Genomic DNA, 14,354 nt, shown 5'->3' on the forward strand with positions numbered 1-14,354 from the left:
CTATAATCGGACGTGGGTGTACAGCTAGCAGAGTTCCCGGAAGCACTTGGCTGTGACACACCTAATTCTACACCTTCATTCCTCCCAGAGCAGGTTTCAGAGAGGACTGAAGGTCTAGTGGGGTTGGAGATGCCAGCTGATGAGCAGCAAGGAGAGGTCCGCTTTGTTCTTTGGTGTGGGTCTTTGAGGTACGCTTGCCAACGAGCTGCATGGCAGGTCAACATATGTCTGGTCAAGCATGTGGTGCCCAAGCGGCTGATGTTTTGGCCACGCGAGATACGCTTGAGACATATGTTGCAAATAGCAGGGGTGCGATCTGATGCACTCGTCTCAAAAAAAGGCCCACACCAAAGAACTTTTAGAATAACGCGCAGAGGCAGCGCCCTGCACAGGCGGAGCTCTGCGGTGTGATTCAGTCGGTGTGCTGCCTCTAAGCTGGCCCCCGGAGGGCATCCTGCCTCGTTGGACATGTGCCTCCTCCTCCTCCTCCTCCTCTCTCCTACCAGGCACCCACGTGAAGTCAGTGCCCTCATCATCCCCTCCCTCTTCATCGCTGTAGCAAACCTGGCAGTATGCTGCAGCTTGTGGAACATGACTGCCAGATTGCTGTCCTTCTTGAGCATCCCCTCTCTCTGCGCTCACGCTACTGCCTTCCTCTAGCTGAGTGTCGTCATCAGAGCCCACAAAACACTGGGCATCCTCCTGGAGCATGTACCCAACACTGTGCTCAAAGAGTTCAGGAGACTCCTCAGGAGGACGTGGTGGGTCTAGGGAAGGAGTCACTGATGATGACATTGAGAGGAGGGAAGACGATGCGTTGGCAGCTGCTTTGCTAGTACCCTAAGACTGGGTGAGAGAGGATGAGGAGGATGAAGAGGGTTTGGTCATCCACTCTACCAAGTCGTTGGCATGTTGCGGTTCAACATGTCCAGCTGCCGAAAAGAAGGACAAGCGTGTCCCATGGCCACGTGCTGATGACAATGCACCGCGTCCACGACCAGCACTGTTGTCTCTAGACACAGAGCCTGCTTGCCCTCTTTTATCGGCTCGCGCCTGTCTGCCTCTCCTTGCTGGCCTTCCAGACATGGTAATGGTCTGAAGGGAGTTGGGTAAAACAGCAGTGTAATGGAGTCACACAACACCCACTAAGCCCTGCAGATGGCTCTATTAGAGAACAGCAATAAACGGTAGATACAGGTGTATATTGTGCTGGAGTCACACAACACCCACTAACTCCTGCAGATGCCTTTATTATAGAACACCAGAGATAAAGGGGTATACTGTAATTGAGTCACACAACACCCACTAAGCCCTGCAGATGCCTCTATTAGAGAACAGCAATAAAGGGTAGATACAGGTGTATATTGTGCTGGAGGCACAAAAAAACCACTAACTCCTGCAGATGCCTTTATTATAGAACACCAGAGATAAAGGGGTATATACAGATGTATACTGTGCTGTGCTGGAGGCACACACAACTTCCAATAACTCCTGCAGATGGCAAGTGGTCTCAAATAGAGAAGAGCTATGTAGGTGGATATAGCGATGTGTACTGGGTACAGAGCACGCAGACAGCACGCACAAGCTCCTAACACTACTGAGTGCAAGCTCTATTATAAAAGATAGATCACTAGCTATATAGGTGAGGTGAATATAGCGGTGTATACTGTGGTCAGGGCACACAGACAACAACCACTACAGAAGAGCAAGATCGAAAATCGGCCGATAACGATCGGTGTGTACTGTGTTGAAGGTACACAGAACACCCACTAACTGCTTCAGACGCCAACACACTACACTAGGCCGCTGCGCTGGCGGCCTTATATAGTGTTGGGCGTGTACTACACAGCCTGAGCTATGATTGGCCACAGGCATGGATTTAAGATGTCCGTGTGTGCTCTCGGCTTGGAGGGGCACCACAGCTCGTGGAAGTGACCGGGGGAGGACACTTTGGAGGAGGGCCAACAAGCGGCATCCTGAGAAGTGCCTGGTTACTGAGTTGGGAAGGACATTGACAAATACACGCTTTTTCCGGTACTATTAAGGAGACTGAGAATGTTCCAGGTACTGAGGAAAAGGGTTCCTGTTCACTCTTAGTTACAACTTGTACATGTTCATAGGATTGCTCCAAGTTTGAATCAATGTGCTGACTGCCATGATCTTTGGCTAGAGATCTGTTCAGCCTGGAAGTACCCAGCTGCTAGTGGCTACTCTTTGGGTAGAATTAGAGACTTTGCTAGACCTGCAGTTCAAGGTACCTGAGTTCTTCACCCGTGCCCTCTGTTCCCATGAGAGACTGTGTCATTGGATATTATCACTGCAAAATAAACCCTTTCAAAAAAGTGTCAGCGTTCAAGTTGTTGGGTATCAACCCTGGGAACCCCTAGACGTGGAAGAAAAGCCAATCGGAGGTAACCGGTAAGCCCAGTAAGTCCAGGCCGTCCTACAAAGGATTATGGCCGCTACACTATGTTTGTCAATATTTATAGGATGACAGTGACATGACATTAGAAATATGATAGATAATTTCTTATCTGTATGGGTTAAGCCTTATAAGAGGTAGCCATATGTTTTCCTTCTGTAAGAATATATGTTTCTTACCATTTAAGGTGTGTCTATTAAATAATGAGACTGATCCCACCTCCTAAACAAAGCAGTCAGAACCAATTATAACTGCATGCGTGGTGACCTTGAACATGTTTGAACCTGCATGACAAGCATGATTGTGAGTTACCATTTAAGTTTGGTTGTGTTTTCTATAGTGTGCCAAAAAAATGCTACGTTTAAAAGTTGAACAACGTGTCAATTTGAAATTTTTAGTAAAATTGCACAAAACACCAACAGAATGTTTTCAAATTCTTACTACAGTTTATGGGAATAACGGCTTGTCTCATCCACCTGTTTTTTAACAGCACAAAAGATTCAGCGAGGGACGTGAGAATAAATTCCTAAAAGTTAAATCGGTCTTAAAGGGACACGTTTTGAGTCAGTTGATGTTGTAAATAAGAAAATGGCGGATGTGTTGAAACAGCTGACAGAAATAGATTTTCTCCATCCCTTCAACCAGTGAAAACTTGACTGCAGCAATGTATTAGTGCAAATGGGGAATATATTGAAGGGACAAGCATTACATTTGTAATACATATAAATAAAGGTTTGGTATTTAATAGACACACTTCGTATATCTACTCTGTATACGTTATTCTGATTTACTATTACAGTGTTCATGATTCTGAATTTTATAATATTATTTAACATCACAAAATAACCTGTAGATGAGAATGTAATTTATAAGTTATATTTAAAGTGAAAATATAGCCATTTTTTTTACCTGTAGCAATCCTTATGTCCATACACTCCCGACCCGTCAGTGTGCTTTACATGGTTTATTTGCAGACAGTATGTATGATAAACAAACAAACGTCAAATTTATTTCACATTGTTAACCACTTACTTACCTGCAGTATAGTAACGGTTGGATGTGTGAAATACAGATGTTCTGTTTAATTGTCAATTATCTTAAGGTTATTGATTACTGAGAAGTTATCATGGTGATATTACATCCAAGGTACTACAATCCCATTTTGTGGGTGTTTCCATTAATTGTCAAGATGTTCATGTAATGCAATCTGTATTTTAAATTTTGTGTAAATATTTTTTTTGTCAACCAATAAATGTAAATATTTTTTATGATCACTTGTCTCCGTGAATAAGTTTCACATATATAGACTGTGTCATATAGATTGAGTTGTCACCAAAGACGCTCAGCAGGGGAAAGAGGTGATCTTAGAAAACTCTTATGGGGGCCTTATGCTGTTCCTTCTTTCTGGAGAGTGCAACAAATGAAGACACAGAGAGGGTTCTTTTTAACTTTTCAGATTGATCAACGGTTCCGGGAGAGACAATCTGAATAGTTAGACTAAGCAGATCTTCCAGGAATACTGGTACTCCCACTCTGGTAAGTTCATCTTTTCAGGGTCTCAGAAGGTCCTAGACAAAACTGGTGACAAAGTGCAGAGTTATTCATTGAGTGTCTGCAACCCAAACACAAAAGCCAGTTACCTAGTCCTCGGCAAGTCTTAGGCCCTGTTGCAATTTGCCAAGAATGGATTCAGCAGTCTGATGGTAGAAGGGATCAGCGTATAGCTGAGACATGGCTGAAAAGAACGTATTAGTAGCTGCTAGAACAGGATCATGTTGTTCCCAGAGGTGATGAGCCTAGGAAAGTGGTTTGTTCAATAACAGCTTGATGATAAACCACACCTTGATGTCCTCTGATGCAAAGGTTCGGGGTAACAGGGAGAAGTATAGATCACAGGCATTCAGGAAGGTACGGAACACTTTGCGATCTCCGTAAAATTGGCACCCTGGGTTTCAGAGGGGGGGTAGTCTCACGTAACAGGCCAGACTCAGTTTGAGCAAAGGAGTCTATGACTGTGGGAGTAGCATGGGCATATACGACATACATATTGTCTGGTAGTCTCTCTTCCATTTGACTAAGGTTCTTTTGTAAACTCTGCACAATATAAGATAGAGCAGAGATTGAAATGTCCTCTAATGGAGAGGCCTCCCTTTCAGACCCCATCCGTGGCTGACTGGAACTGTCACATACCTGGTAGGAGACTGAAATGACTAGGTCGGCCTCTCTTGTATCTCCTGCCCAGGCCCCACTGATGGCAGAGCAGATGGTGGCTAGGGTCAGGAGGAACACGAGTGCCTGTAAGTGTTGCTTGTAGAGTTTGTGGCAGAAGTTGTAGGCTCGGCGATGCAGGCAGAACATCAGGTATGGCACTAGTATGATAGTCGATAGATCAGCCAAGGTTAATTGGGAACTCCAATCAGCTTGCAGGTTCAGGATACGTGGCTGATCGGAACTTCCTGTAGTCTGGAGACAGAAGTACACTGGACCCAATGGAGCTGGGATGAGGGGCAGCCAGCACAGGCACTGAGAGACAGCATTGAGTCAAGCAGGGAACAGGAGCATGGTCACTAGGATAGCTGGGTTCGGTAGCCGGTGGCCAGCAAAGTACCAAGGCATTAGGTAGTAGCAAGGTCAGTAGGAAGCCGGGATCAAGAACCATTAATCAAGCATGTAACAGAGTGCAAAAGCAGGGTCAAGGAAAGCTAAGCTCAGCAACAGGTATCAAGCAGAGTTTAAGCAGGATTCAGAGTATCAGGAAACAGCTGCAGACCAGTCAGCATTGATCAAGAGTCAGGACGCCCTTTAAATAGGCCGTCTGGCACCAATTTGGACTAGGGAGGCGCTCCTGTGTGTGCATACAGTCCGTCGCACATGTGGATTGGTGCCTATGTGAATATGCAGTCGCCCGTGAGTGTGCGCATGTGCACATATGTGCACTGGACGTATTCCAATAGTTCTCTTACAGTGTTTTTGTGTGTTATGGTACCATTTTGTATGATATTTGATATAATTCATATGTTTGGTACTAGTAAAACTTATTTTTTTAGCCCAATGAGTTGAAGTATTGTTTAATTATTAAATATTCATTCGAAGGTGGTTGAGCATAATCAGACTTTTTATTTCAGTATTTGCATCTCCTTGGCTACAGTCTGCAACACAAACAAAGCGTAGATTTGGATCAGCAAATGCAGGGAGAACACCAAAAAATATTTTTTATAATTAAAATACATAGCGCTAGAATGCAGAGGCTTTTTCACCCTCACATGCTTTCCGTTGAGGGCTCTGATGCAATTCGGGAAATTTGCTTTTCCCAGAACTCATTTGGCACAGGATTTACGGCTTTATGCAGCTCCTCCCAAAGTGGCAAACAGATTTCCCAGATAACTTTAGCCACCGTGGAGATACCCATGAGAAAAAGAAATGAAACTTGATACCATTATGTCAAAAATGTGCCAATAAAAATATAAGAGAAAAAAATTTAAGAAAAAACTGAAAAAGGAAATATGCTACAACAAAAGTGTATAAACAATGTAAACATTCCATTTACAAAAAAATTTATTCTGGATATGCATTAAGAATCAATAGGCAATGAAATACGGAGAATTACATACCTAAGTGTCACAAGGAGACGTTCCTCTGGTAAAATGCTCATCCTCATCTGGGTGTCCATTCTTGTTAGTCTTGTTTGGAGCCTCTCCAGAAGATCATCAAAAGATGTAACAAACATGTGTGTAAAGCTAAAAAATATCTCTGGATAATTACACAGCCAGGACACACAACAGGATGTCAAAGAATGGGTCCAGAATCATTGTTGATGGCTTCTTCACTCCTTCTGCTGTCTCTGTCTCCTCACCATCCTTAACAGAATCAGAAGCATAGCCTCAATTTGCTGCATTTCAGGGTACAGGGTCCATAATATATACACAGCAATAAAAAAAAGAAGGATAGCTTCAGAACAATAAAGTGTTCTCTTTGCTCTAATGCTCTCTCTGCTCTGAAAATGGCAACAATGACTATTCAGAGATGGATTGTGTGAAAGAGGGTGTTAAAAATAGCAGAGTGGTGTTTTTTTTTTTGCTAAAAAATGCTAAAAAAACAGATAACGTGGCAAATTATGACAAATTGCTAATGCAAAAACAAGGCAATAGGTAGAAAAACTAGCATTCTACAACTAACACTACTGGCGTTTTTATCAATTTCAGTGTGCATGAGGCCTTAATGGCATGCATTTAAATTATGGACATTGTGAATGCTCTAACAATAAATAAAAAAAAAATTGCACAATATTTTACAGAAACATAACCTGCAAATCCAGTGAGCATCATAGGGTTTTAACCCATTCTGGGGAGGACTCTTCCAAGACTCCAGCCTGACAAGAAAAGAATTTGGAGACCATTTTTCATGCTGTCATACATGCTTGAATTGGGGAGGTTGCAATACAGATAATAGAGGTGACACTTTTTAACAATGTTCTTTCTACAAGAATATGATAAACATGTTTTTAACATATTATTTTCTTTTCAGAGGGTGCAGCTGCTGTTTTTATCCAAGTTGTGGCTGGTGACTTCAGTGTTACGTTCTCAGTTCTAATAGGACTGGTAAATTTTATAATTCATATACCTTGGGAGTACATGAATTTAGCTTTAATGTAAAGCTAAAGCAATGAATGTCACATTTAGGAATCAGTTACTGCAGGTGTATAATATAGGTGCAATGTTAATTACACAGATTGATTCATGTGCATTAAATATTTTAGCATAATTACAATAATTATTTCATATAACCAGTCTTTGTCATTAAGATTTTCAATATATAGCCAACAAATAATCTGGGGGATCTGGAAGTGATGTTTTACATGGTACCTCTGGGTCAGCAGGAAGAAGGGGAGGAAAGCAGATGCATGTCTGCTCAGCTCCCTCCCCTCTGCAAGGTGGCATCTGCCATGCCAGTCCTGGGCTCGCAGACGAGTAAGCAGAGCATAGAATCCCTAATCTATCCATCTTTAGACGATCCCTGAAAACTCTTCTCTTCAAAGAAGCCTATCCTGCTTCTAACTAACACTGTTTTACTTCCTCCATCAGCTCATCCCCACACAGCTATTACCTTTTCTATCAATTGCCCCTTCCTTTTTAGATTGTAAGCTGTAACGAGCAGGGCCCTCTGATTCCTCTTGTACCAAATTGTAATGTAAATGTAATGTCTGTCCTCATGTTGTAAAGCGCTGAGCAAACTGTTGGTGCTATATAAAACCTGTATAATAATAATAATAATAATAGAATAAATGACTGGGGCAAACATGTGGCAGCTGTTACCAGGGGTGGTGAAAGCAGTCAGAAATCTGTGGAGGTGCTGGATTGCTTCTGCCTGACAGTAGGCAGTTGGCTTGTCAGATATACACACACTCCCCATGACTGCAGTCATCAGGAGTGTGTGTGTGTGTGTGTGTGTGTGTGTGTGTGTGTGTGTGTGTAAAACCCCCCGCTGGCAGGTCTGTCGGACTTACGGACCTGGCAGGTAAAGGGTTAATGGAATAAATTAAATTTGGATAAATTCATATTGTTTAATAAATATTCTTGAAATTCTTGAAAACAAAGGATAAGTTCACCTTAAAAAAAATGTATAAATGCACATATTTTTCAGGTAGCCTGTAAGGCAGTGCACCCATGAACAGCAGATAGCAGGTCCAAAATCAGGCTCTTACATGCTTAATGTGATTGTAGCCGTATTATCAGGCTCTTACATGGGAAGGCAGTTATTGAATTCCCAGAAGCAAATGGACTGCAAGAGCGGTCACCAGCACCCTTGCATTTCATTGAGAACTTCACAATATCAGCCACAATGGCTGTAGTCTGTCTGCTATATCCACTTTTAATCTAGGACCACAGTATGTTGTGCATCCTACTGTGAAATTTATTGAATTGTTTCAGACAAGAGTTTAATCCAGTTGCTTTCACCACAGCCTTTGGTTGATTTTGGTCACCTTCAAGAATGTATTGCATTTCTCTGTGTGTGTGACAGATTTCTTTTCATTTCTAAACCTTTCCTTTGCTGTACCATTTTCTAACTGCTGACTTATTCCATTGCAAGTTAGATTTTCTTTTGTGCTTCTGGAGTGAGTTAGTAGAATTTTCTTGGCAAGTTCCTTTTCATCCACAAGGATGAGATGACCTGTGTACCTGCACCTCCTTAACAATACAGCACAATAATTACAGCACCAGAGTAATTTTCAATTTAAAATATTGGGCTATAGATATTTAAAGAACTTCCTGCAAGAGGATGCAAGTCACACTTTTGTTTGAGAATATCTTAGGTAAGTGGGCTGACTGATCATATTGATAAAACTCAACAGCTCAGACAGGAGATATCATGAGCAAAAGTATTACTCAAAGAAGAATAAATAAATACATAAGTACTAGGTGTGTTTACAGAACTATGCTGCTTGGTTGTCAATTTCAAAAAATCTTTGAATGTCAACTGATTCATTTTCAGTAGTCCAAATACCTACTGTATTTTAAAAAGCTTTTAAATACAATAAAACATAAATATCCAAGTCATGTGTAGTTGTTCTGGCAGTTAAAAATGTGCAGTTGTAAAATTTGACACTGGGGTGCACAATTATGAACACTGTTCTTTACAGCAGATGGGGCGATGTGAATCGGGAACTGAATCTAGATAAATTGGAAATCCCATAAAAAACTCTTCTATCAACTAGTTATGAACATTAACACAACCTTTTTTCATCTAGTCTGGTCTAATGCCAAGTACAACATAGTACATTTCCTTGCCCTCAGTTATTTAATGCATGAAATATATGCCATATATATCTAATTAAGAGTAAATATTAACTTCTGCAACTGATTGATGAGACAGTGTTACATTTATAGGTGGATTTTATGTTCATATTAATATAAATTATGCAGGTGTATTCTTATTTTGATTTCTAATTAGTTTGCATATGTTCTGCTAAGAATCCCTCTGTAAGAGTTCTTTTAGAAATTAATTACCTAAGTGATTATCTTCCAGATCACAATAAACTAATCACTTTTAATAACAGTGGAATTAGGACTTAATGACTGAAATAAACAAAAAAAATATATTTTTTAGGCACTTGCTTCAAAAGTAAACACAATTTGAACAAATTAATTACTGACTTTTCACAGACGGGTAAGACATTTTGCTGTCAAACAGCCTAATTTGAAAGTCACGAAGATTGAATGTCACAGTAAGAAATGGTATTATTTTGGTGTGTTCCTTTCTTGAACAAACATGTTTCATTGTTCTAGTTATGCACACAATATTGACTGAATCTTTTAAATATATTTATTACTGTACAGGAAACAAATATGTTTATCATAAAATAGGTAATTTGAGGAATTATTCTGTTATAACATGTTAAATGTAACGAAGCTAAAGAAATACGTTATATAATGGTGCATTACAGTGTTTTTTCTGAACAATCATTATAAATAATTCTTTACAAGTGCAAATATTGATACCAGTATTTTAGCATCATACATTAGACATAAAAGAATCCAAAATATGCTATGGTAGTGTGGTACCCCACCAGTGTATGGGCCCAGGGTTCTCAATCAGGCAGGTTGAGGGGCTCCAGTGTATTTGACTGTTCGGGAGGAACTGGCTTTGCAGTTTCCTCATTATTTAGTAAAGTCCACTTTGGGACCTGGACACTGGGGATTTCTTAGAGATCCAGGCTGATGAAATCCCCAGTCCTGGGTCTGGGTTTTGAGACTCACTGGCACACTGATTGTTCAGGTGTGTGTGGGCCTGATAGTAGAGTCAGGACCATGGTTCTGTGCTACACCCTCCAGAGGAGTCCAAGCTTGCGAGGGAGAAACCAGAAAGTGCAGGTGTGCACTGGAGAATCCAGAGAGTGCAGGTGTGCACTGGAGAATCCAGAGAGTGCAGGTTTGCACCGGAGAACCCAGAGAGTGCAGGTTTGCAATGGAGTAGCCAGAGGAGACCCAAGCCTGACGGGGGTCAAGAGGGTTCCGTGTGGGAATCTGAGCAGTGGTGGTGCTGCTGAAGAGAGCCAGGCGGATCTGTATTTTTGTTTGCAATTTTGCATGTGTGAGCCAGGAGGCTGAACATACTGTCATTTAATGCCGATGGTGAAAACCCCCTGCGAGGGAAACCACTTTTGTTTTCATTTCTGAAACTTTGATTTTCTTTAATAAAAGTAGGCCAACAAGCCCTGAAAAGAAACCATGTGTGTGGACAGTTCTCACTAGCGGGTGCTACACTTGAGCTAAACAACCCCCAATTTTACAATGCCTATAAAACTATTGCTGAGCTTCAATAAAAGCTCCTCTCAATTTTACTCTGAACAGCCTTGATGACACACTATGGGAGGGTGAAACGTGTAGAGGTAATTTCCAGTTCCTATTGACGTCACTTCTGGTATTGTGGAACGCACATCATGAAAAATGTTTTCTTTACTCACAGCTCCATGTTTTATACCTGATTTTATCTTGCTTCTTGTAAATATTCATTTCTATGCGCAATAAATCCTTTACAAAGTGGTACTTCACTATTAGTCCCTAAAGAAAAAATGGGCAGTAACACCCCAATAGAGGGTCAGAGGGCGCTGATCACCCCTAGTACATTGAAAACAAAAAAAGAAAAGAATATCCCCAGAATGGGTTTTCTTTTTTTTTTTTTTTACAGCAGAGTTTACCTGTGAATGTTAATAATTATGTATAATAAATGCCGACATAAAGCAGATAATAAGTAATATAAATATTTTATTAATAAAAAAGAGGATTGGACAGGCAACACAATGGTCAGGGACTGAGCTCCACTGAATAGATAAAAATGTATAATGTTACATGTGCATACAATGTTTGTGACACTTAAACCTTATTGTAACTATAATTGCAATAAAGGATGGATAATATGAACCCTTTACGCGTTTCGACCCTCTTAGGGGTCTTCTTCAGAAGGTTTTTATCTATCATAGAAAGAAAGACAAACATAAATATATATCCATACATAGTATACTGTAATACACTAAAAATGATCTGCTGTAAGCAGAGTATACATCAAACATTGCATGATTACATGGTTAGTGAATGATTAATAAACATCGTGAATAATTACCTATATAATCCACAGAGAAAGTCCTCTTTAAAGCATGGAGTCCACCACTTCTCCCATGTCATTCAGAGATGTGCCCTCTAAACCTCTATGGCTGGAAAAAGTTGCTATGCTCAGCCAAAAGAGGGAGCCGGAAACCGGAGTCCGACAAATAATGGCTTACAGGGGATCACACCGCTATTACCGCCTCCAATATGAAATATAGTGGAGGAAGGTATGGGTACAAATAGGCTGGGATCAAGGGGAGCAACCTATAATGAAAAATAAGATGTAAAAAGAAAGAAAAAATATGAGATGTATATATATAGGAGGATCCCTATTACAGGGATACCACTTCTATAGAGGAAGGCAGAGAGTGTATCCAAATACGAAGGGATATGTGAATATGCAGTAAGGCATACTGATTAGAAATGGAGTGCTAATGGTGGAGTGAAAAAGATAAGCAAAAAAAGGGGGGGGGTTAAATACCCATAGATGTAAGTGCATCCGAGAGAACCACAATAACATGCTGCAACAACACGTGAAGAAAAAAAAAAAAAAAGAAAAGTGGGAATAAGTGAAAAAACACACACCATAGAGCGGAATCACATCACAGCCAAAAATGACAGAGAGATTCAGCACATCCCAGTATGAGTAAAGTGAGTGTAAGATAGAGCAATGTGTATATACCTGTAGGTAATAACAAATGAGTGCTCATTTGTTATCAAGGCCCAGAAGGGCAGTATTTAAAAAGAGTAGTGAAAAAAGCTTGTAAACTTTATAGTATAGCCCCTCTCAGTCTTGCATGGCCGCAGAGTATAAGGAGCCCTTGGTCTGAAAACAAACATAGGGTAACGTTGAACTCCTGCAGGTAAGGCTGTACATAGCATAGTACAAGAAGTTCCAATAAAATAGACCGGTAGCTTACCCTTCGTATTGGATCAATGCAAATGGTGTCCTGTCAGAAAATGGAATAGGTTGCTAATGCTTAGGGGTGGTATATAAGCACCCCATGCATAATTGAGCCAGCTGAATTGACTTACTTCCCATTAGTGATCCCAGCTATCTATCCATCCGCCCGGTGGTCGCCATATTGGCCGACGGGATGTGGTCCCCTCGGCGTTCCGGAAGTGACCTTCCCAAGATGGCGGAAAGGTGCTCAGTAGCGTCGCACCGGCGTGACGTCAGTGCGTCACGTTGCATGCGCATGACGCGCATGCGCGGTGAGGCACTGCGTCCGATACTGTCCCGGAATGCCGCCAGCCAGACAAATTGTCCCGGGGGGCGGGTGGTACCTACCCGTTCGTCCCCCGGGAGGGTCGGGGAGAGGCATGCGTGCACAAATGCCAATCCCCTCTGCTGGCCGGGAAGCCATATTAAAGGAGTCCGCCCTATATGCTACAGATAGAGGAAAATAATGGCGCCATCTGGAAGAAGGAGAGGGGAGATGCGACCAGACTTCCAAGCATGAAATGTAAAAACATTAGAATAAAATTACAAAGCGATATGTCGGAAATGTAACAAAAAACATCTAATAACTGGTGTATCTTTTACAGGTAATCTGGGTATACATGGAAAGAATATCTACTTATAAATGTACAGAATATGGCAGATTGGTTAGAAAAATTAAAAAGATTAGAAAAATCATATACATGTATTCCATTCTTACATCACAATTGTGTACATATGCATGCAAGTCAGGACCAAAAGAAAGTTGATAATAAATAAAGATAATCCATATAATCATCCGATTAGATAGTCGAATAAAGGGCCTGCATAGTTAGGAACACATGCATATATGTGATGCATTGATTTTTCACCTACTTTTAGGAGCAGTAGATAGTGCTTGGGGCAAAACACAGGAGACCAAAAACACAAACAAAAAAATATATGTATTTGTATCTTGGAAAAAAGAACAAAGCATAGAAGAATAAAAAAGAAAGCACAATATCAGTGTGGTGAACTCACATTCTCAGTGTAGTGAACTCACATTCTGTTATTGTGTTTTACCTGAAGTAAAGCCTTTCAGAAATGGGGCAAATGAGATGGCTTCATTTAACCCTGGAAAATTTCCGGCATCTTGTAACCGTGTACAGTGACCACATGTCGTCCAAGGGGTAAATAAAAATTGCCGATCTCCATATGGTAAGTATGTTTGGCTATCCTTTTATGTAGTTCCAACTTTGTTTTCCCCACGTAGTATGCCCCGTACTCACACTCCATGAGGTAAACAATCCCACGTGTCTGGCAATTGACAAAGTGAGATGGTCGAAATGTTCGGCCATTGGGGAGACGGAAGATTTTATCTCGTTTGATGTACTTACAAGAGGAACAATGCCCACAGGGGAAAGAACCCAAAACTGAGCAGTGTCCTGCTCGTTTTGTTTCGTCTCTGTATTCACTTTGTACCAATTTATCATAAAAGGAAGTGGCACGTTTGTAGGCAATTGAAGGATGTTTGGGAACCAATTCCCCAATGTCGGCATTTATTATACATAATTATTAACATTCACAGGTAAACTCTGCTGTAAAAAAAAAACCATTCTGGGGATATTCTTTTCTTTTTTTGTTTTCACTATTAGTCCCTTCCTTTCATTTCTGGGTACCTGTTATTCTGGCTGAGTATCCTTAACAAGGAAGTCTTACCTGATGATCTGATGTCAAAGCTGCCCTTTCCTGGCCATCACTAAGCCTGAAGTGACCCCTAGACTGAAAAACTCGGGGTCTATTCCATCTGGCGAGTGGGGACACAGGAGGGGGTGTTGTGGTACACTTTGAAAACTTTGGAGCACTTTGCATTTTTGGATTGGAGCACATCAGTCACTTTATATGGACTTTC

Source organism: Lithobates pipiens, unplaced genomic scaffold (genome assembly GCF_037356315.1).
Source record: "Lithobates pipiens isolate NorthernLeopardFrog02 unplaced genomic scaffold, aLitPip1_a1.2 Scaffold_18, whole genome shotgun sequence".
NCBI lineage: Eukaryota > Metazoa > Chordata > Amphibia > Anura > Ranidae > Lithobates > Lithobates pipiens.